The sequence below is a fragment of the Pleurodeles waltl genome, chromosome 9 (genome assembly GCF_031143425.1).
Source record: "Pleurodeles waltl isolate 20211129_DDA chromosome 9, aPleWal1.hap1.20221129, whole genome shotgun sequence".
Lineage (NCBI taxonomy): Eukaryota > Metazoa > Chordata > Amphibia > Caudata > Salamandridae > Pleurodeles > Pleurodeles waltl.
This window is the reverse complement of record NC_090448.1, coordinates 1,084,924,375-1,084,945,235: the sequence shown is the minus strand read 5'-3', so window position 1 is coordinate 1,084,945,235 and position 20,861 is coordinate 1,084,924,375. Positions and strand designations below refer to the sequence as shown.

The 20,861-nt window shown below is 42.8% G+C and overlaps 1 protein-coding gene across 3 annotated transcripts in view; it reads left to right on the top strand.

Moving 5' to 3' along the window:
* RPAP1 (RNA polymerase II associated protein 1) overlaps positions 1 to 20,861 on the top strand; it is a 251,935-nt gene that overhangs the window by 80,910 nt on the left and 150,164 nt on the right. The window lies entirely within an intron of this gene.

Here is a 20,861-nt window from a genome sequence, read left to right as displayed (position 1 = left end):
GTGCAGAGACAATAAACCAGCAAAAACAGACCTAAAAAAATAAGAGGAAGAAGGCAAAAGGTTTGGGGATAAACCAGTTAACCATACCATTTACACAGAGAGCATATGCACTTTAGCACTGGTTAGCAATGGTAAAGTGCTCAGAGTTCAAAAGCCAACAGCAACAGGTCAGAATAAATAGGAGGCAGTAGGCAAAAAGATTGGGGATGACCCTGCATAAGCAAAAAAGTCCAACAGTTAGCATACCCAAACCCAGTCAGGATTCAAGCATATCACAATCTCATATATCAACTACATTACAACCACAATTATACAGTAAAGTTTGTGATGAAGCTTTTTGAAATGATGGCATCATGCATAGCAATAGTGCCCAATGCGAGACTGCACATGCGACCACTACAGCAATGTCTCTCTCAACAATGGTCTCCGGCACATTCAGGATCTAGTTTTGTTGGACTGCCAAGATTATCACTCTCTGCAATGGTGGAATTACACTAACTTATCAAATGGGCGGCCCTTTCAGGACCCTGTGCCTCAGACCACAATCAAAACAGATGCATCAATGATAGGTTGGGAAGCTCATCTGAACAACCTCACTATACAGGGGAAATGGGACTCAATCCAACAAACTTATCAGGTAAACTACCTAGAATTACACGCAGTATTCCTAGCACTCAAAGCTTTTCAAACACAAATCACACACAAAATAGTGTGCATAAGGACAGAGAAAATGACCACCATGTATTATCTGCAAAAGCAGGGGGTGGGACACTCATCTCAGTTGTCCCTTCTAGCACAGACAATTTGGAAAATGGGAGATTCACAATTGCAGTCAATTGGTGACAGAATACATCCCAGGGATATACAATCAACTAGCAGACCTCTTAAGCAGAACGCAGCAACAGGTACACGAATAGGAGATTCACCCACAGGTGTTTTAACAATATTTCCAAATATGAGGAACCCCAGACATAGACCTTTTCGCCACAAAAGAAAACGCAAAATGCCAAAGCTTCGCACCCAGGTACCCACACCCTCAATCCAAAGGCAATGCTCTATGGATTAATTGGTCAGGGATATTTGCTTATGCTTTTCCACCTCTCCCACTTATTCCATTTCTGATTAAAAAAATAAAATAAAAAAAATGAAACAAACCTCACTTACCATGATACTCATAGCTCACACCTGGGCACATCAACACTGGTACACAACACTACTAGACCTGTCTGTAGCACCACATCACAAACTACCAAACAGACCAGATCTGTTGACTCAAAGGAGGGGTCAAATCAGACATCCAAATCCCAGCATACTCAATCTGGCGATTTGGCTCTTGAAGTCATAGAGTTTGGCCACTTACAACTTCCATCTGAATGTTTGGATATTCTAAAGGAAGCACACAAATCCACAACTAGACAATGTTATGCAGCTAAATGGAAGCGTTTTGTCTGTTATTGTCAGCCCAAAAGTATTGATCCACTTAGAGCTGCAGTACAGGATATTGTTTGCTATTTACTACACTTACTAAAAGCAAATTTTGCATATTTGTCTATTAGGATTCATTTAACAGCTATAGCTGTTTACCCCCAAAACAGACAACATACTTCCCTCTTTAGGATTCCTGTTATTAAGGCTTTTATGGAAGGTCTTATAAGGGTTATTCCATCTATAGCTCCTCCAGCCCCCTGTGGAATCTTAATATTGTACTCACAAGACTTATGGGGGCCACCATTTGAACCCATGCGTTATTGTACTCTACAGTTTTTAACATGGAAAGTTGCTTTCTTAGTAGCAATCACTCCTTTAAGAAGAGTTAGAGAAATTCAAGTGTTCACTGTATGAGTACATTTCTTTCAAATTCATAAACACAAACTAGCTTTTAGAACAAATGCAAAATTCCTACCAAAGGTGGTTTCACCTTCTCATATCAAGCAGTCAGTGGAGTTGTCAGTCTTCTTTCCACAGCCAGATTCAGTTGCTGAAAAAGCTCTTCACACCCTTGATGTTAAAAGAGCTATCATGTACTGTATAGACAGACAAAAAGATTTCACTCTTTGTGACATTTTCAGAACCTCACAAAGATAAACCTATTTCAAAAAATGGATTTGCCAGATGGATAGTGAAGTGTATTCTAACGTGCTATCTTAAAGCTAAAAGACACTTACCAATAGCTCCTAATGCACATTCCCCTTGGAAAAAAGGAGCTTCAATGGCATTCTTAGGGAATATACCAATGGCAGACATATGTAAAGCTGCCACATGGTCTACACCACACACATTTACTAAACACTACTGTGTGAATGTATTTTCTCACCAACAAGCAAACGTTGGACAGGCAGTACTTAAAAACTATTTCAAACTACTCCAACTCCTACAGGCTAGCCACCACTAATTTTGGGAGGGAACTGCTTTACAGTCTATGCAAAGCATGTGTATCTACAGCTACAAATGCCATTGAACGGGAAATGTTACTTACCCAGTAGAAATCTGTTTGTGGAATGTAGTGTATATATATCTATCTGTGGTCTCCAACAATTTCTGTAGTGAGAGAAATCTGACAACTCCCACATTATTTACCAGACACCCCAACGCCCAGCTTCCTTGACTTTAAGCCTAATGTCCATAGAGCCAGATACATATGTTACGAACAAAATATTTTTACAAGGGACACTATGACAGGGCTCCCACGTGAGTGAGAGCGTGGTCTTTAGGGATGTATGAACATGTGTGCATATGAATGGGATATATGTGTATGGTTAACTAAAAGCCTCTGGCATATGTACTTGTGGCCCAGGACCTACCTTACGCCAGATGTGGCACAGTTACATGTATAACACAAAATAAAATTTAAATGGGAGAAATTTAACATGCACAAATGTTCATAATGTGAAACATTTTTCTGCGCTTCAAATTTCTCCCAATCAAAAAATGACTGTATCTTTATAGTTATTGAATGGCATGGTGTTCTACTTGCCAGTGGAGCAAGAGGCCTGCTGTTTGTAAATGCAAAAAATTGAGAAAATCAAAATGAAAAGTTAACTTAGTCATAAGGTAACTTTTCATTTTAATTTTCTCTGGTTTAAAAGCATTGAGAAACATAATTTTGTTCTCACCTCCAATATCGAGTTGACAAGGACTTTTATTTAAGAGTTACATAGCTTAGTGCTTCAATTCTTCACCTTCACCTTAAAAAAAAAACGGGAGACACAGAAGATCTTCTGTTTTTTCCCCCCGCCTCCCCACCGGCCCCTTTGTGAGACGTCACTGTTTGTTTTCTCCACTGGAGCAGGAAGCGGCCTTGCAGACCCCTCAGATTTTAATGTAAAAATGTGATGTGTCCATGTTGCGTTTCCTGTCGCGGGCATTAGCCCCACCCACTCAAGTGAGGTACCATTTTTATCGGAAGACTTCGGGGAACACAGAATAGCGGAACAGGTGTTGTTACTCCTTGTCTTTCTCTACATTTTGTCCTTCCAAATATAAGACTGTGTAAAAAAGATGTCTATTTGAGAAATGCCCTTTAATTCACATGCTAGTATGGGCACCCCAGAATTCAGAGATGTGCAAATAACCACTGCTTCTCAACACCTTATCTTGTGCCCATTTTGGAAATACAAAGGCTTCCTTGATACCTATTTTTTACTCTTTATATTTCACCAAATGAATTGCTGTACACTCTATATTTAATGAAAACCCATTGCAAGGTGCATCTTGTTTATTAGCTCTGGGCACACAGGGTTCTTGATGAACCTATAAGCCCTATATGTCCCCGCAACCAGAAGAGTCCTGCAGACGTAATGGTATATTACTTTTGAAAATATGACATCGCAGGAAAAAGTAAAACGTGGCAAAAAATGCCTGTTTTTTTACACCTCAATTTCAATATTTTTTTATTTCAGCTGTTATTTTCAGTTGGAAAACCTTGTAGGATCTCCACAAATGACGCCTTACTGAATTCAGAATTTTGTCTACTTTTCAGAAATGTTTAGCTGTCCGGGATCCAGCATTGGTTTCACACCCATTTCTGTCACTAACTGGAAGGAAGCTAAAAGCACACAAAATAGTAAAAATGGGGTATGTCCTAGTAAAATGCCAAAATTGTGTTGAAAAATGTGGTTTTCTGATTCAAGCCTGCCTGTTCCTGAAAGCTGGAAGGTGGTGATTTTATTGATGATGCCATTTTCAGTGAAAAAACAATATGCTTTCTTCTGCAGTCCTTTTTTTCCAATTTTTCTGAAAAAAAACCCCAAAAGCTTAGCTGTGTTTTGGCTAATTTCTTGGTCTCCTCCAGGGGAACCCACCAACTCTGGGTACCTTTAGAATCCCTAGGATGTTGGGAAAAAAGGACGCAAATTTGACGTCCATAGCTAATGTTGACAAAAAGTTCTGAAAGCCTAAGCGCGAACTACCCCAAATGGCCAAAAAGGGATCAGCACTGGGGGCAGGAGCTAAGGGGTTAAGAAATAGCATTTTAGAAAAAGAAGTACTGTATCAAAAAATGAGTGAAATTATGTAAATGATCTTGAGATTCTATAAACTGTAACTCATTACAAGGCCATTATATGATTTGGATTCTAATGCTGCCATACGGAGGATTGATTGTATAGGAATAGTTCTACATGGTTACATAAGTGGTTTGTGTGTGTGTATACCTTTTAAGAGAAGGTGTAGACAAAAATGAGGAGATTCCTTTAAATCTATGTTCTGCACTGCACTATGGGCTGGCCCAGTCCATGACCTTTTACCGAAACGCGTAGGCCAGGTTTTCTTTGTGGCACCTTGCACTTTGCACTTTATTGAATTAAATAATAAATCCCTTTTGAAAAGCAACTAGTCGAACAGGATTTGTGCTTTCTCTCAGAATTGCCTGAAGAACAGTGTGCAGATTGGGGTAGGCTTCCTGGGAGAGAACTATATATATATAATATATATATATGTATGTAAAAAACATTTTTTCTGCAGACACCAGATCTTAACTTTACCTAGTGGCGCCTGCCGTTATGGGATGGGTGTGTGTGGGGGTGTATGTATATGTGTGTGTGTGTGTGTGTGTATATAGATATATATATATATATATATATATATATATATATATATACGGATTTGTGCCATCTCTCTGAATTGCCTGAAGAACAGTGTGCAGATTGGGGCAGGCTTCATGGGAGAAAACTATATGCACGACAGACCCTGTGGATAACACCACGCACGGCCTTCGGCCTTATGTGCTGTGTGGTTAACTGCCTGCGGGCCCAGACAGTAGGCCAAACCCTGCGGGAAACTCCACGCCAAGCACAGCCAAACGCTGTGTGTGATGTAGGGTTGTATGTTTGTGGGAGGGTTGGCTTTATGTATAGTAATAAAATATTACTTTACACAAAAACAAAACCTAGAAATTCACTGAAAAAAACAAAGGTTAAAGGGGCATTATTGTTAGGTGTCAGTGGCAACAAACCTTTAAGCTGAAAAAAAAAACTGAAATTCACCAGTTCTAGTTATCTGTATAACTTGTGCTATAAGGGAACTATAACTTGAGTCCCACGGCTAATTACCCAACATATTACACCACTCATTAGAAATTCAATAACATCACTGCAACATTTGAAATAGCATCATTGATGAGAAGACTGTGCATGGCGGGACGGAAGTTATAGTTATGTTTTGCCATAAGTAGCAATAACTTTAACTGATGAATTCAGTATTATTTTTTTGTTTAAAATGTTAGTGTCACTGAAATTTATATCCCAACTATAACGTCACTTTAACCTTTGTTTTTTTCAGTAAAAAACAAAAACCCATAGATATATAATATATATATATTAATCACCTTGTACCTGTTAGTGGGAGATACACTACCCTCTCAGGGCGTCCTCGGTGTGTGGGAACGGACACCCGCTACACAATCATTCAAATTCTCTCCTCCCACTCCGGAGAGAAAAACACTGTATGCTCAGCTTCAGTGTATACTTTTCAGTGTTTAATTCTTTCTCAAAAGAAAACATTAAAATTGGAAACTATCACAAAAAGCACAGTATACTGTATAGAATCTCCCTGTGCCGGAACTTGTATACAGAGTACTATCTTTCCTGTTAAGAAGCCTATCTTGCAACATGTAAGGGCGATTGTCAACCAAGATCAGAAATATCCAGTGGGATGCCATTTTGAGACAACGCATGAAGGCGACTGAACTCTGATGAGGTTTTTTGGTCTAGACAAGGTAAAGAGACAGCAGAGACTGGGAGACAGATGTACAATGTTGAGGGAATTGGAGTCCAAGTATATCATTAATTTGGAGACGTTTCAACCAAATGGACTTAACATCAATGAAGAGTTAGCTGTACATTTGAACACATAATTCATGGAGGCTCTGATTTCAAGTTTTCCAGAATCTGTGTTTTTGTTCTGTGCTTTCCCCTTCTTGGAGAGTCCGGTGAAATGCTTTATGGAAGGTCTCATGCTTCCAGCCTAATAGAAAGGTTTTTAATACTTAATAGTTTATTTTTCTTTCTTTCTTTGTACTTTTGGACTCTTTTCTCACCTGGTAGGTTCACAAACACAGGGTGGATATGAAGTAGCTCTTCTTCTTGTGCTCATTTCTAATTTTAATGGTTTTCCTTTGAAATTGGGACTCTTTGGTATCTACTTTCCCACCTTCCCTTTTTTCAAGTAGACTCAGAGATAACATTGGGGATGAAGGAATATGAAAACTAGCATAGAGAAATGGGGGAGTGGAATATGAGGGGGTGAGACATGCACCCACTCTTGGGTCTTACTGAGGAAGGATAATTAATTTATGTGATAGCACTTTTTCATCTTTTGGGATGTATGACTTAAAAAACTCTCAATTGTTTTACTTGGTGAAATATTTCTTCTGCAGTACTCCTCGTAGGCATATAGGGGTGCCAAGACGGGTGGTAGTCCTTGGAAGAATTTCCCCTCTGGAATATTGCATGCCAGTAGGAATTCTCTGCCCACTAGGGCTTGATTGTATAAAAGGATACTTTTTATGAGCTCTAGTTTTGAGATGGTAGTAATTGGCCAGTTTAGGATGATTGGAATGTACTTTCATTTTCTCATTTGAATCGTGTTTGACGTATGAAACATTTGTTGTATTATTTTGAATTGAAAAACCTTTTTAACGATTTATTAGGAAATAACGAACGATAATAATATCAATTAATTATTGGTAGGGAAAGAGAAAAGACTTTATGATGCCAAATGAGTGTTTTGTTTATATTGTCTGTATGAAACAGTAAGTGAATGTTTTACGAGGTGTATATACGAGGAAGTAGCTGTGTGATAGTCTGTAAAGGCACAGTGAGTGGGTGTCTGAGCAGCTGTGTAGCTGAGAGAATTGGCTTGTGAGTGTTTGTATAGATTACTGCTGTATGTTTCAGCAACTGTGTTCGTGTGTAATGCTCTCTGTTACCGAGAACGTGGATGAGTGAATGCCTTTATAAGTGGCTGTATCCACAGGTAAGTGGTTCTGTTATTTCTTGTGTGGTACAGTAAGTGTATGTGTGAGAAAGTGTATACGTAAGAAAGAGGATCTGTTAGTAGCTGTATAGGTAATTATGTATGTGTGTGGGAGGTTTAATTGGTGACTGAGTAGCCATAATAGCGTCTTTATTAATCAGTGTGTGATTTAGTGAGTGTGTCAGTGACTGATTTTATATTTGAGTTGCGGTTCCCATAAGTGAGTGCTGCATCAGTAAGTCATTGTGAGAGTAAGTGGATGTGTGAGTACATTTATTTGTAAAAAAAGAAAAGTGAGAGTATGAGTGGCTGCATGGGTGAGTATGTGGGTGAGTGAGTGCCTGTATATATTGGTGACGGGGAGTAGGAGTTGTATGGGTGATTGGGTGTATTAGTCTTTGTATTGGTGGGTAAGTGGTTGTGTAACTGTCTGTATGGGTGAGTGAGGGAGTGTGCCTTTTGTTGTATAAAGTGAATGAGTGGATGTGCATGTGTTTATATGTATTTTATAGTAGTTTTGTGAGTCATGTATGAGTGAGTGGGTGTATCACTGGTGTATTGGGCTGTGAATGGTTGCATGAGTGTGGTAATGGCATAGTTATGTATGAATGAGTGAGTAGGTATGTTAGTGCTGGGTGAGTGAATAGGTGTGTGGCAGTAGTTGTATTGCTCTGTCAATGAGTATTTTAGTATTTGTATGTGTGGTGATCTATGTGAGTTTGTGTAAGAGTAAGATTGGGTGTGTGAGTGGTTCTGAGGATGACGGCTTCAGTGATGTCATCAGTGATGCTATTTGAGATGTCATCAGGGATGTCATCAGTGATGTCACTGACTAATGTAATATATGATGCCATAAGCAATGCGTTACAGGGGTGCAAGTTATAGTTAGCTCAGATAACTATAACTGCTGAACTTTTCTGATTTTGTGAAAGTAAATTCAGGGCCTAACTATAATGTCCCGATAACCTTTGAATTTTGTCAGTGCATTGCTAAGGTTTTTTTAATTCTGTTTTCTAACTATGACGTCCCTGTAACCTTTGTTTTTTCAGTGAATTTCTATGTTTTTTTTAAACGTATAATAATGTTGTGATGTACAATCCACCTTCATGGATCTCCTGTTTGATGGATCCAGACTGTTTGGAGAGAAAACTGTCTCAGCGCTTGAAAGGTTCAAGGAGAGCAAAGCCACGGCTAAGTCTTTTTGTCTTCAGTCACTCTCCTCAAGCTATAGACCTTTCCTTTGGTTTAGGGGGTTTGGCTGCAGCTCCTCCTTTCATGGGAGGCAGCAGTTCCAGGGTCAACAGTCTGCCAACCCCCTTTATAGGTCATACAGAGGTCGGGGTAGACTTAGGTAATGTGGTGCCGACCAGCAGCCTCCCTCTTCTTCTTCATCCGCTGGGAACCTTTCAGTAAAGCAGCCGTAGTTCTCTCTTCCTTTCAGCAGCATGTGTTGCCCGTAGGTGGAAGGTTGATTGATTTTCTTCAAAAGTGGGAGTCAATAACATCAGACTCATGGGTGTTGAGCATTGTAGGAAATGGGTATGTCCTTCCCTTTTAGGAGTTTCGCCTTTCCTTCCCTCCCCAGCATTCTTTTTTTTCAGAGGATCGCCTGCTGTTACTTCAGCAGGAGGTAACAAAAATCTGCAGTTAAAAGGCGCAGTGGAGTTGGTTCCGGAGCAGGAAAAGGGTCAGGGATGTTACTCAAGATATTTCCATATCCCCAAGAAAGATGGTCGTTTGAGGCCCATCCTCGGCGTGAAGATTTTGAATTGATATCTCAAGCAGAAGTTCAAAATGCTGACCCCAGCTCAGGTGCTTCTGGTGCTCGACAAGGAAGACTGGATGGTTTCTATCGACTTGCAGGACACATATTTTCACATCCCTATTCTGCAGTCGCACACGAAGTAGCTCCGGTTCATGGTGGGTTTGCATCACTACCAGTTTGTGGTCCTTCCTTTTGGTCTTACTTCCACACCTCGAGTCTTTACAAACGTGATGGCAGTGGTTGTAGCGCATCTCAGAAGGAGGAGAATATAGGTATTCCCTTACCTGGACGATTGGCTGGTCTTTAGAATTGGTGCTGCACCATCTGCGGATGACAACCCAGTTGTTGTTCAACCTGGGCTTTTCTTTGAAAGTACCCAAATCTCACCTGGAGCTCTCTCAGAGCCTCCTGTTCATAGGGGGAGTACTGAATACAACACTGAATCATGACTTTTTACCTCCTCTGAGGATTCGGGACATTCAGGCTGTGATTCCAGTGTTTCAAGATGGAGCGGTTGTTCCGGTCCTAAAGGAACTATGCCTGCTCGGCCTGTTCACTTTCTGCATTCTGCTGGTCATTCACACGCTTTGGCACATGAGAGCTCTCCAGTGGTGACTCCGCAAGCAGTGGTTTCAATACAACGGAGATCTCAAGGAGTCTATAACAATCTCCAGAGACACTGCAGTCGATCTTCGAATGTGGAAGGTGGACGACAATCTATCACAGCGGAGGCTGTTTTGTCTTCCACCTCTGGTGACCACAGTCATAACGGATGCTTCCGCTCTAGGGTGGGGAGCGCATCTGGGGGATCTAGAGATCAAAGGTCTTTAGTTTCCAGTGGAACAGATGTTTCACATCAATCTGTTGGAGTTACATGCGATACTCAAGGCGTTCCTCCCTTCCATTCGCAGTCAGTCAGTTCAAGTCTTGACAGACAACAGTATTGCGATGTGGTACATCAACAAACAGGGATAGGTAGGGTCATATCTTCTCTGCAGAAAGGCTGTACGACTTTTGTCCTGGGCTCAGGGCCAATGGATTTGCATAGTAGCCAACCATTCGGCTGGAGTTTTTAATGTACGTGCGGACAGTCTCAGCTGGCATTTTTCCGTCGACCATGAGTGCCGACTTCGTTCGGCGGTGGTGCTTCACGTCTTCTAGTTATGGGGTTTGCCTCCGATAGACCGGTTTGCCACTCATGAGAATTGTTGTTCTGCAACCTTCAATATTCAATGCAGGGAGCACGTTTCAGTTGAGCTGGGGCAATGGTTACTTTGTGGATTTCTTCCTAGTCCTTTGATTCCTCAACTTCTAAGGAAGATTCGCCAAGATCTGGCCCAGGTAATATTGATAGCTCCGAATTGGGCAAGAAGGGTGTGGTACACCGACCCCTTCACCTCTCGCTGTGCTGTCTGCTCCGTCTCCCTCAGACGGCAGACCTCCTATTGCCGGGGCAGGTTCTACACCCTACCTCCAGAGCCTGCACATACATGCCTGGGGACTGAACGGGGCAATCTGTATTCTTTTTTTCTCTCTCCAGAAGTGTTGGATGTTATTTGATCAGCCAGGCGACACTCCAAACTGTCAATGCTGGTAGATGGGCCAGGTTTGTTAAATGGTGTGAAGAGAGGCACGTTGAACCTTTAAAGGCCCATTTGTCCAAGGTTTTACAATTTGCTTTCACCTTGGCACAACAGGGTTGCGCAGTTGCGACAGTGAAGGGCTATCTGCACTGTCGGCATTTATTTGTTTACCTGACCAAACCTCTTTATTTAAGTCTCCTATAGTTCTAATGTTTGGTAAGGGTTTGACTGATAGGTTTCCTCCCACTCAGTTTATTATGCCTCAGTAGGATTTAAATTCAGTTTTAACGTACCTAATGGGTACACCATTTGAACCATTGCATAGGTGCCCGTTGAGGCTTCTTAGGTTTTCTCATAGCGATCATGTCAACTAGCCGTGTTAGTGAGCTGCAAGCTCTAAGTGTAAAACCCCTGTTTACCACTTTCCATGCTAACAAGGTGGTTTTGAGAACCAGGGTGACTCTCCTGCCAAAGGTTGTGACACCTTTTCATTTAGAGAAGCCCTTCCATCCTTTTACCCTCCTCCCCATCCCTCTAAGGAGGAGGAAAGGCTGCTCCTTCTGGATCCAAAGAGAGCACTGAGCTTCTGTGTGGACAGGACGAGAGAGTTCTGGAGGGACGATCAGCTCCTTGGCTACATGGGCAAGATGAAGGGCAAAGCCATCCACAAAAGAATGGTATCAAGGTGGGTCATTCTTTGCATCAAAATATGTTATTCACTGGCAAAGAAGGATCCTCCTAAGGGCATTAGAGCTCGTTCGACTAGAGCTTAGTCTACTACTTCTGCTTTGGCTAGAGGTGTGCCTGTGGTGGATATTTGTAAGGCAGCAATCTAGGCTTCGCTCCACACTCTCACAAAGCATTATTGCTTGGACTCAGAAGTGAGGAGGGACGGTCATTTTGGCCGTTCAGTGCTGCAGGATTTCTTGGTATAGCCAAACAGGCACCCACCTCCAAGTGCGGTACTGCTTTGGGATTCTGTTCAAAAGGTGGTGAATCCACAGGTAGTTGTATCCATCAGAAGAACAAGTTACTTACCTTCGGTAACGCTTTTTCTGGTGGATACATTATCTACCTGTGGATTCCTTGCGGTCCCACCTGCCTCCCCATTGCCTTTCAGGTTACGCCAAGAAAGATACGATTTGTATGTATATTGTATATATGTATTTCTGGCAAGTTGTGTGTGCAGAATGTATATTTATATGTACATGTATACAGGTAAATTCTTGTGTTGAGTTTGCACATGTTGTGCTTGTGACGTTGATGTTCACCCGTTCGCCTCAGTGTTCACCAGAAAAAGCGTTACTGAAGGTAACTTGTTCATTTAATGTGTACCAAACATGTTTCTAGTCTCACTATTTGATGTAATTGAATGGAGAGACAATTGCAATGATAATCTCTCTCCCTCTCTCTCTCTCTCCCTCTCCCTCTCCCCCTCTCCCCCTCCCCCTCCCCCTCCCCCTCCCTCTCTCCCTCTCTCCCTCTCTCCCTCTCTCCAATCCCAGTATGGGAAGGAAGAGAGAGGGAGTGTCACAGTACCTTTGGGGGAGCCTAAAGGCATCTGCAGTCCTAGCCGATTCACCATGTCCTGCAGGAGGCTTACTTGAAAAGCAGCTCCCTGCTTCTGGGAGCAGTGTTTTCATCTTTCTTCCCTGTATGCATATTTACAATCAGGGAAGGGTCCCGCTGTCAGAAAGCAGACTTTGTTGGCTTTTGCTTGGTTGGGGCTGTCATCTCCCACCAAGCAAAAGCAAACTGCTGTGTCCCAGAGGTGGGCATCCTGGGACATAGCATGATCTGGCTCTGGGGGAGTGGCGGTCCCAGGGCCATCAGTGCCTCCAACGAATATAGCCTCGGGGAGGTGGTGGTCCCTGGGGCCGTGGGAGGGGGGACGCAGCCAATCACTGTTTATAATTAGTGCCCCGGGGAAGTGCTGATCCCTTGGGCTGTGGGGGGAGGGGAGGCGACCCCCCCCACCATATGTCTTTAAAGACCTGGGGAGGTGGCCCTCCCACCTCAGTATGGTAAAAGCCCTGGGAATGTGGAGGTCCCCGGGGCATCAGGGGGGCCGGCACCCCGCAGCATTAAATTAGCAATGTTCCTGGGACTTGGCCCACCCATGAGCTTCAGAATAAAGAGCGTGGGAACCCATGCTTCGTTTAAAAAAAAAAAAATCATTTTACCAGATCCATGCGATTCACGGCAAAAAAAAAAAAAAATGGCTTTTAGCTCTGGGGGATCCCTCTGGGACCCCAGCACCAGAGCTAAGGGGGTCAGGGTGACTCCACCCTGGATCTCTTGTTTTTTTTCTTTGTTGTTTTTGTTTTTTTACTTTTTTTTGTGGAACTCAGCTGAAGCCGAGTCCCAAGATGGCTGCCAATACTTCCTTGTTTGTAGTGTTGGCAGCCAATCAGAGCTGTGCATTTCCCTGCACAAGCTTGTCTTTTTTCATGAAGTGGTTGTGGCCAGAGATATACAGATTTATTTTCCCTTTAATATTTCCAAAACTACTGATGGGATTTACACCAAATAGGTAAAAGCACAATCTGCGTCCTGAAAGCTAGCTTTCTGCCAAATTTGGTAGAATTCCGTCCACTGGTTCAGGCTGTAGTCATGTCTAAAGGTCCTATGGGAATTAGCATGGGAAACGCAACCCCCCCACTTTTCTCAGTCCTGCCTTATGGATCACCCTGAAACTTTTGCTGCGCAACAAGAATCACCAACACACTTTTTTGGGAATGTTTCTGGGGTGATTCGTCAAACTTTGCCAAAGATGGAACAAATATATATTATATATAATTTTTTTTTTTCCAAAGGAGAAAGCTTAGTTGGAAACATTTTACATCTCCGTGAAAGAAAAGGATTACACATCAGCTCTACAGCAGACCGATAAAAGATTGATTGTATTTTATTGTTTTGTATAAAGACAAAGCATTCCTGTTTCAAATCACCATAGGAAGCAAGAAATGTCTTCATGACTGGATACCTTTTTTAAACTAACAGTAGAGCGATAAAGCCAAGCAAGGTGGCATTCATTGTCAAAAAACACACAGAAAAAAGTCTATGCCCTTGTGTAATAAGCATTATTTCCTTTGTTCTTTTTTTTTACATTTCTTTATTTATTTTCAATATTGAACACTGTTGAGACAGTACTGTGCAACACAAAAGACCACCAGTAACTATATAAAGTAATACTATGTTAATGTTCTATTTTTCGGGGTGTCGCAGTCCTCCAGGGTTCATGCTGTACAACAGAACAATATAGATTTCTCATGTAACAGTCTCCCACACACCATCCATTTACAGAGTAGACAATGCGGAACACAATTTATTTAAGTTATTTAAGAACGAAAGTACATTTCATTCATTCATTCATTAGCTTTATTTCGGTAAATATAAATACCATAAAAGCGCATCACACAAAAAAGAAACGGCAAGCTACATAATAAACAATTTAAGTCATAAAAGATTGAAAAGGAGAAAAAAAAGAAAAGAGAAATATTTACACATAAGCAGTTCCCTCATGGAAAATCGCACCTTATAGTTATGTAAAAACGCATTATAGGTAAAAGAATAAAATACAAGCCTGGCAAACCATATCAGATAAAAAGGACATTTCGATTTAAAAAATATCTAAGAAAGATAAAAACAGCAGGTAGGGGATGCATCTGAAGCAATAAAAGTGATATGTGCATGCAATGATAAATCCATCAATTGTTGTTTACCACATTCATTGTTAAATTTCCCTCTGCTTTTTTAAGCGTGTTCAATCTGATACGCCAGATTGAGTCTAAATATTTTGACAAACAACAAACCACTAAAACCGATGAATCAGATTTAAAAATTCTCAAAGCTAGCAAGCAGTTTTTAAAACCCTTACTTCTGCACAGAGGAATGATCCAACGGGCTCTTTGTTTGGAGTATGCGGGGCATTGGAAGAGAATATGAGTTACTGATTCTTCTCTAGCACAGCCCATCGGACACATCTTAGAAGAACAACTAAAATTAGGCCATTTATAAGTGAGGGAACGCAAAGGAAGAGAGCCCACCCTGAATCTAATGTATAATGAACGAGCAAACGGGGAAGATACTATATCCATATATTGTGCAAATTCATAATGACATTTAAAATATAAAAAGTTTCCCGTCATGGATGATGACGAGACAGCGGACAGTTGGGAAAGTTGAACATGGAGCCAGAAAGCATCCTTTAGAGTCTGGGTTGCATTCTTAGGGATAGATAATGGTTCCTTCCAATAGGACCCCAAACCAAGAAGCGAGAGGGTCCTTTCTACATATGCACACCACTTGATTTTGGAGCTAGTGTTGTTGGCCATCAAGTTAGCTAGCGCACATCTATAATGGACAAGAGAATCTGATGACCATAGGCGAATCCAGTACAACAGGGGCTTGAGTGCAACAATCTGGCTGATAGAAGGGAGATTTAGGTCCATGCGTATTGGAAGCATTGGGGTACTGGAAGGAACTCTTAGCAATGACCTTAAGAAAGAGTTCTCCACTTTTATCAAATCATCCAGGCAACAGTGGCCCCACAGTTCAGCTCCATAGATTGCTCCCCCTCTTGCTTGTAGTTTGTAAATTTCTACTGCGGGCGTCATGGCAAAGCTAGGAGATCTAGCTGCAAATCTTGCAATGCCACTCGCTCGCTGTTGCAATCGTAAAGTTGCCTTCTGGATGTGGCGCTGCCACTTGTGCGAGTCTTCTAGTTTCAGGCCTAAATAATCAAAATCGCTGACTCTTTCCAGCGCGGCACCCTCTAAATAGATAGGTCGTCTCATTCTGCCTTTCCTATCGCCAAACACCATGCACTTGGTTTTTAATCGGTTGATTTCGAGCCCATAATCATTGCAATAGTCAATGAATCTTGAAAGCAGGGTTGATAGGCCTGTGGCTGTTTGAGAAACCAGCAGGGTGTCATCGGCAAAAAGAAGGCAGGGGATCTTCTGCCCTCCTATTTTAGGCGAGTCGTTAGAGCACTCCATAAGATAAGGGATGCATGCGTTTATGAAGAGAAGGAATAAGGTAGGGGCAAGAACACAACCTTGTCTTACACCTCGGGCAGTAAGGAATTTTTCTGTTAATTCACCTTGTGGGCCCCATCTAATTCTGCCATAGTTGCCAGTGTAAAGATCCCTGATAATATTTAAAATAGAACACGGGACTCCTATTTTAGACAGAACTTCCCACAGTTTGTGGCGGGGTACTAGATCAAAGGCCGATTTTAGATCTACAAATGCTACATATAGATGGCCTAAGTCAACATCGACAACTTTCCATTTAATAGAAGTAAAACGAAATATCTGATCTAATGTGCTAGTTTTTTCTCTGAAGCCCGCTTGTAGATGATTTAAGATTTGATTTTCAACTAGCCACTTGTTCAGCCTGCTCAACAACTGATAACAGAAAATTTTTTGAAGGTTGTCGAGGAGGCTGATGGGTCTATAATTACCCGGGTTGTTCCTCTCTCCTTTCTTATGGATGGGCACTATAATCGCCTCTTTCCATGAGTCAGGATAAATTCTGCTAGTCAAGATGGCATTAGAAAGTCTGTTAATATATGGGCCCCAGGTGTTCTGGTCCACTTTAAACATATCAGAGGGGATCCCGTCCATCCCAGGGGCTTTTGCTGCTTTCTGGGCTGCAATGGCCGACACAGTTTCGTTCAGTGTAAAAGGGGGCAAGAAAGCCAAAGGCTCGTCAAAAGTTGTTGGCTCCTCCGAAATTATGTCAGAAGTATGACTTGCCGACAATGGTCCATACAATTCCTTAAAGTAGGAGAGCCAGATGTCAGGAGAAATATAAGACTCCAGGTGAGATGCGCGGTTCTGATCACCACAGGAAACTAGGAGCCAGAACCGTTTTGAATCATGGACGGTAGCTGCCTCGAGTAAATTGCTCCATAGCCCCTCTTCGTACTCGAATTTACTTTTGTTGCAAATGGAAGCATAATGACGTCTAGCAGTGATGATGCCTGATCTGTCTTTGGTCTTTAGCGCGATGGCCAAAGTATTTTTGGCCTCCCTACACCTCTTGTTGGACCATTTAGTATGTGGTCGAATACAGGAAATAGTCAGTGGCCTTGGACGTTTAGTAAACAGCTCTTTCAGAGTAGAAAAAAGGTCCAAATGAAGAGGCAATATTTCTAATGGAGCCAGAATAAGGTTGGTATCAAATAACTGGTGAGAAGAGGTTAGGGCACGCAATTTTCCTTGAAGCTTATTTGATTGCACAAGGGAGTCCCACCTTACTGTACGCTTATTACTGGACAGCTCCATAGCAGTAGAGGAGACAGGGGGAAGTGCGACCCCTACATTCGAACGTATGCAATAAGAAGATGGAATATCACCTACAAGTTCCAATTCGTAAATTGCATCAAGTACCACTAAGCAGGAAAGTTTTCCATACTTTACATTGCTTCTGATACAAAACGATCTTTTTAAAAAATAAAATAACCCATCCAAATTTATTAAAAATGCAAATAACATCAGACAAATGGAGACCCAGAGGATGAAACTCCATCTTTCCTTCTGGACCAGCTTTTCTACCATACATCACTGCACTCAAATATGGTGTCCTAATCCATTTTAGAGGGCCACAGGGGATATTGGGCCCAGTGGCGGGGGTTTGAGGCCTTTTTGCCCCTGATATCCCGGTAGGGGTTTGCAACAATCCTGTGTTGAATCCCTCACCAGGCTGATGGTACGCAGGTGCTGCCACAATGTTCTCACTTCTCTGGCATCCTCACTTCTAAAGGAGGAGAACAGGTCGTAGGTCTTGGTGCTCCCGGTGACGCCCCTCTGACATACTGTGTCACTGTATCCCACAATGCATCGGCTTCGGCCCAGTCAGCACAGTGCATTCTTACACTACGGCCCCTCCAGGCCTATGTGGTTGCCGACTTCAGCACTACGCACTGACTACGGCCTGATTGGCAAGGTACAAGGCTCAATTCACTACTACTCTCCCCTTACACGTGGGTGTTGCCCATGCTGTCCTGCACATGGGCAGCGACACGATGGGTGCAGCAGCCATTCTGTCACACCTCTCAAAGGGAGTCCACTTGACAGGCCCTCCACTGGTCCTCACTCCCTTCAACTCTCTCCTCTTCCTCACAGGGCACACTGGTCTTGGGAAGCAAGAAGGCGCTGGTGCTCCAGGGCATTTAGTTTTGTTTTCCCTGGATGATGTCCCCCAACCCAGCAGGGAGCATAATGTGCTTTGGCCCCCAGTCTGGGTCACTGGTCGTACGTTTTGCAAAGTTCCCCTTTTACACAGCCTGTCTGGCTGCTTGGCAAATAACAATATTTGGCTTCTTAAAATCCCTTTCTTATAGCCCCTTTCCAAGCACCAAATGTGATTTAGGGTATGAGTATTTGAGGTTTTATGCGGGGATTCTGCTTCTTTTGAAGTGTCCAGTCCTCTGTTCCCGCATCCTCTTGAAATTAGCCTGAAACAGCAGAGGCAACTACAAAGCAGGTCATGAGAGTGACTAGAGTTCTCACCTGGATGTCAGTCACAGTGATATATGCATGAAAAGGCTAGCCCACTGCCCAGACACCTACTTTTCATGATTCCCAATCTTTTTCATGAGATGTGCCCAGCCCCCTTCCCTGTGACCTGTGACGGAGCAACCTTCAAAGCGTACAGGGAGCCTGGCTCTCCCTTCCCAAGTGTTGGTACCACTCAGCTTACAGTTACGCAGTAATACATAAATTAGTCTGTGGTGATGTGGTGTGAACTACTCATGATGTCACCATGTAGGCCTGCGTCTCCCAAAATGGAACCTCGAGTCCTCCCTGCTATGTACCATTCACAGGTACACTTACACACAGTGCATGCATACGTCCTACACACACTGCACAGCACTGTGCCCCTGATAGGAACACATACACCGAGCACATACATTTATCATGCACACACTATGCAGCACTGTATTCTTCATTTATTGTGACGCTCATAGGCACGTATACACACAGCATATGCATTTAACCTGCGTAGACTGCCTAGCACTCTATCCCTTGTGTACTCCTAGGGACACATTACACCCACCATATGTATTCAACGTGTTCACACAGCACAGCAGTACATCCATAATGTATTGTATTGTACCATTCACAGGCACACATGCACCCAGCATATGTATTCAGCAAGCACAGACTGCTCAGCTCTACATCCTTCATGTACTGTACCATTCACAGGCACACGTACACCCAGCATATGCATTTAACATGCACACATTGCCCAGTACTTCGTAGTCCTTGTTCTGTACTCTTCCCAGGCACACATGCACCCAGTGCAAAGACACCTCTCCTGAGCTGCGCAGCACTTTACATCACTTAATACAGGCCAAGGGGGGAGTGACGCACACAGCAGCGAAACTTGGTACAAGTCTCAAAGGATCTGTTGACTCCTACTGATCACTGAATGGTATGCTGCCACCACCGCGCTCATGCCGCTTAACTCCTGGTGAAGGTGGCAGCCTTCCACCACTATGAGGTAATGATACTGCCGATCCCTGAAATCTGAATCTAACGAGGTCTTACATTTACATTTCCAGTTTTTTCCTGATTTGTCTCTTGTACATACTACTGACATTGCCTCCAGTTCTTGTCCACTCGCTTTCATTTCCTCCTGAATGTTCCTGTACATTCCTCTACAATCTGCTTTTCATTTACACTTGCTTTGGCATCCTCACGTCTTTCCCTCAGTTATCTCTGCCTAATTAGCATTGCTTCCTGCCCATCAAACCCCTTAACTCGTTTCTTGCATAGCTCTTGTGCTTTTCTCTCCTGAAGCGCTCTGTCCTTCTGCCCTCTGTCCCACTCGCTGCAGTGATTCTCGGCATGTCCTCCACTCTGTAATGGGAGTGTGTGTTCAGCACTTCATTCTTCCTCTGCTCCTTTGTTTGGCACTGACTGTGCTTATTGTGCAATCTCTTTGATGCATAAAGTGCTGAAGGGCACCACTCTGCCTCTTGAGACCCCTCAAGCCCAGCTCAAGGATTCCCTTACAGAGAAAATCAATCGCTGGTTTGAGTTACGGCCTCTGTGAGGGCATGCTTGCTGATCTCGCCATTGCGGATCTCTTTCACAGAGGATGTTGTTCTGATGACTGCTTTCAAGCGCATTATTGCTTCCATCCCCGAGTCTTTTTGATGCATGTTTGATCTTTCAGAAGAAGGGTTATTTTCTCGAGAACAAAGGTATTTTCATTCTCGTTTGGAGAGAGAGCTACAGAAGCACGTTTTGGAGTCATCAGAGATCCATTTCTACGGTATGGGTTTTCTCATTGTGTCTGGAATCTTGGTATAAACTAGATGTGACTAAAAGTTACAGTGTTTAACAATCCAGTACAAATATCCAAGGGTATGTGTTATTGTGAATGGTCAACAAATAGGGCGGGGATCACAGTGGTGTCCTTCTGTCAGTCTGTAGGGGAACAGGCAGGAACCTTTGCACCGGCAAACCCTTGACTCTCAGGACAGGCACAGCACAAAGTTTGGAGTTCGGAGTTCAGTGCATCTTTTCCTCTGGTAAAATTACTGTTCCAAAATGCATTGATCGGCCTGATGCGCCCTGTGGTTTTCCATGTTCTTTGAAAACGGGACTCAGGAGGAGCTGGATCTTAACTTGTCTTTAAAATAAACAGGATGCCTGCACAGCTTCAAATTCTTTCGATGTCTGTGGTGTTTGGTTCTGTGCGCATGCAGTCTTGCTGACGACAGCATAGAGTTCCCTGTTCGGGATTGAGACATTTGACGGTCTGTTCTATGAAAGTCATACCTTTGGGATGTCTACTGGCTATCGCTAAAACTTGGCAAAGAACCTGCCCCACCCTTTGAGGTTTGATTTAAGTTTTTACTGAACCCTTACCATTGATAAACATACCAAGTAGTTTTAAAGATAAATGTGTAAGTCACAAAGGTGCCGACATAGCTGCAGGCCATCGCATGAGGTATCACTACAGTGACAATTCGTTCTCTGAGAACAGAGTGCTGGCCTAGGCGAAAATAGTTAGAT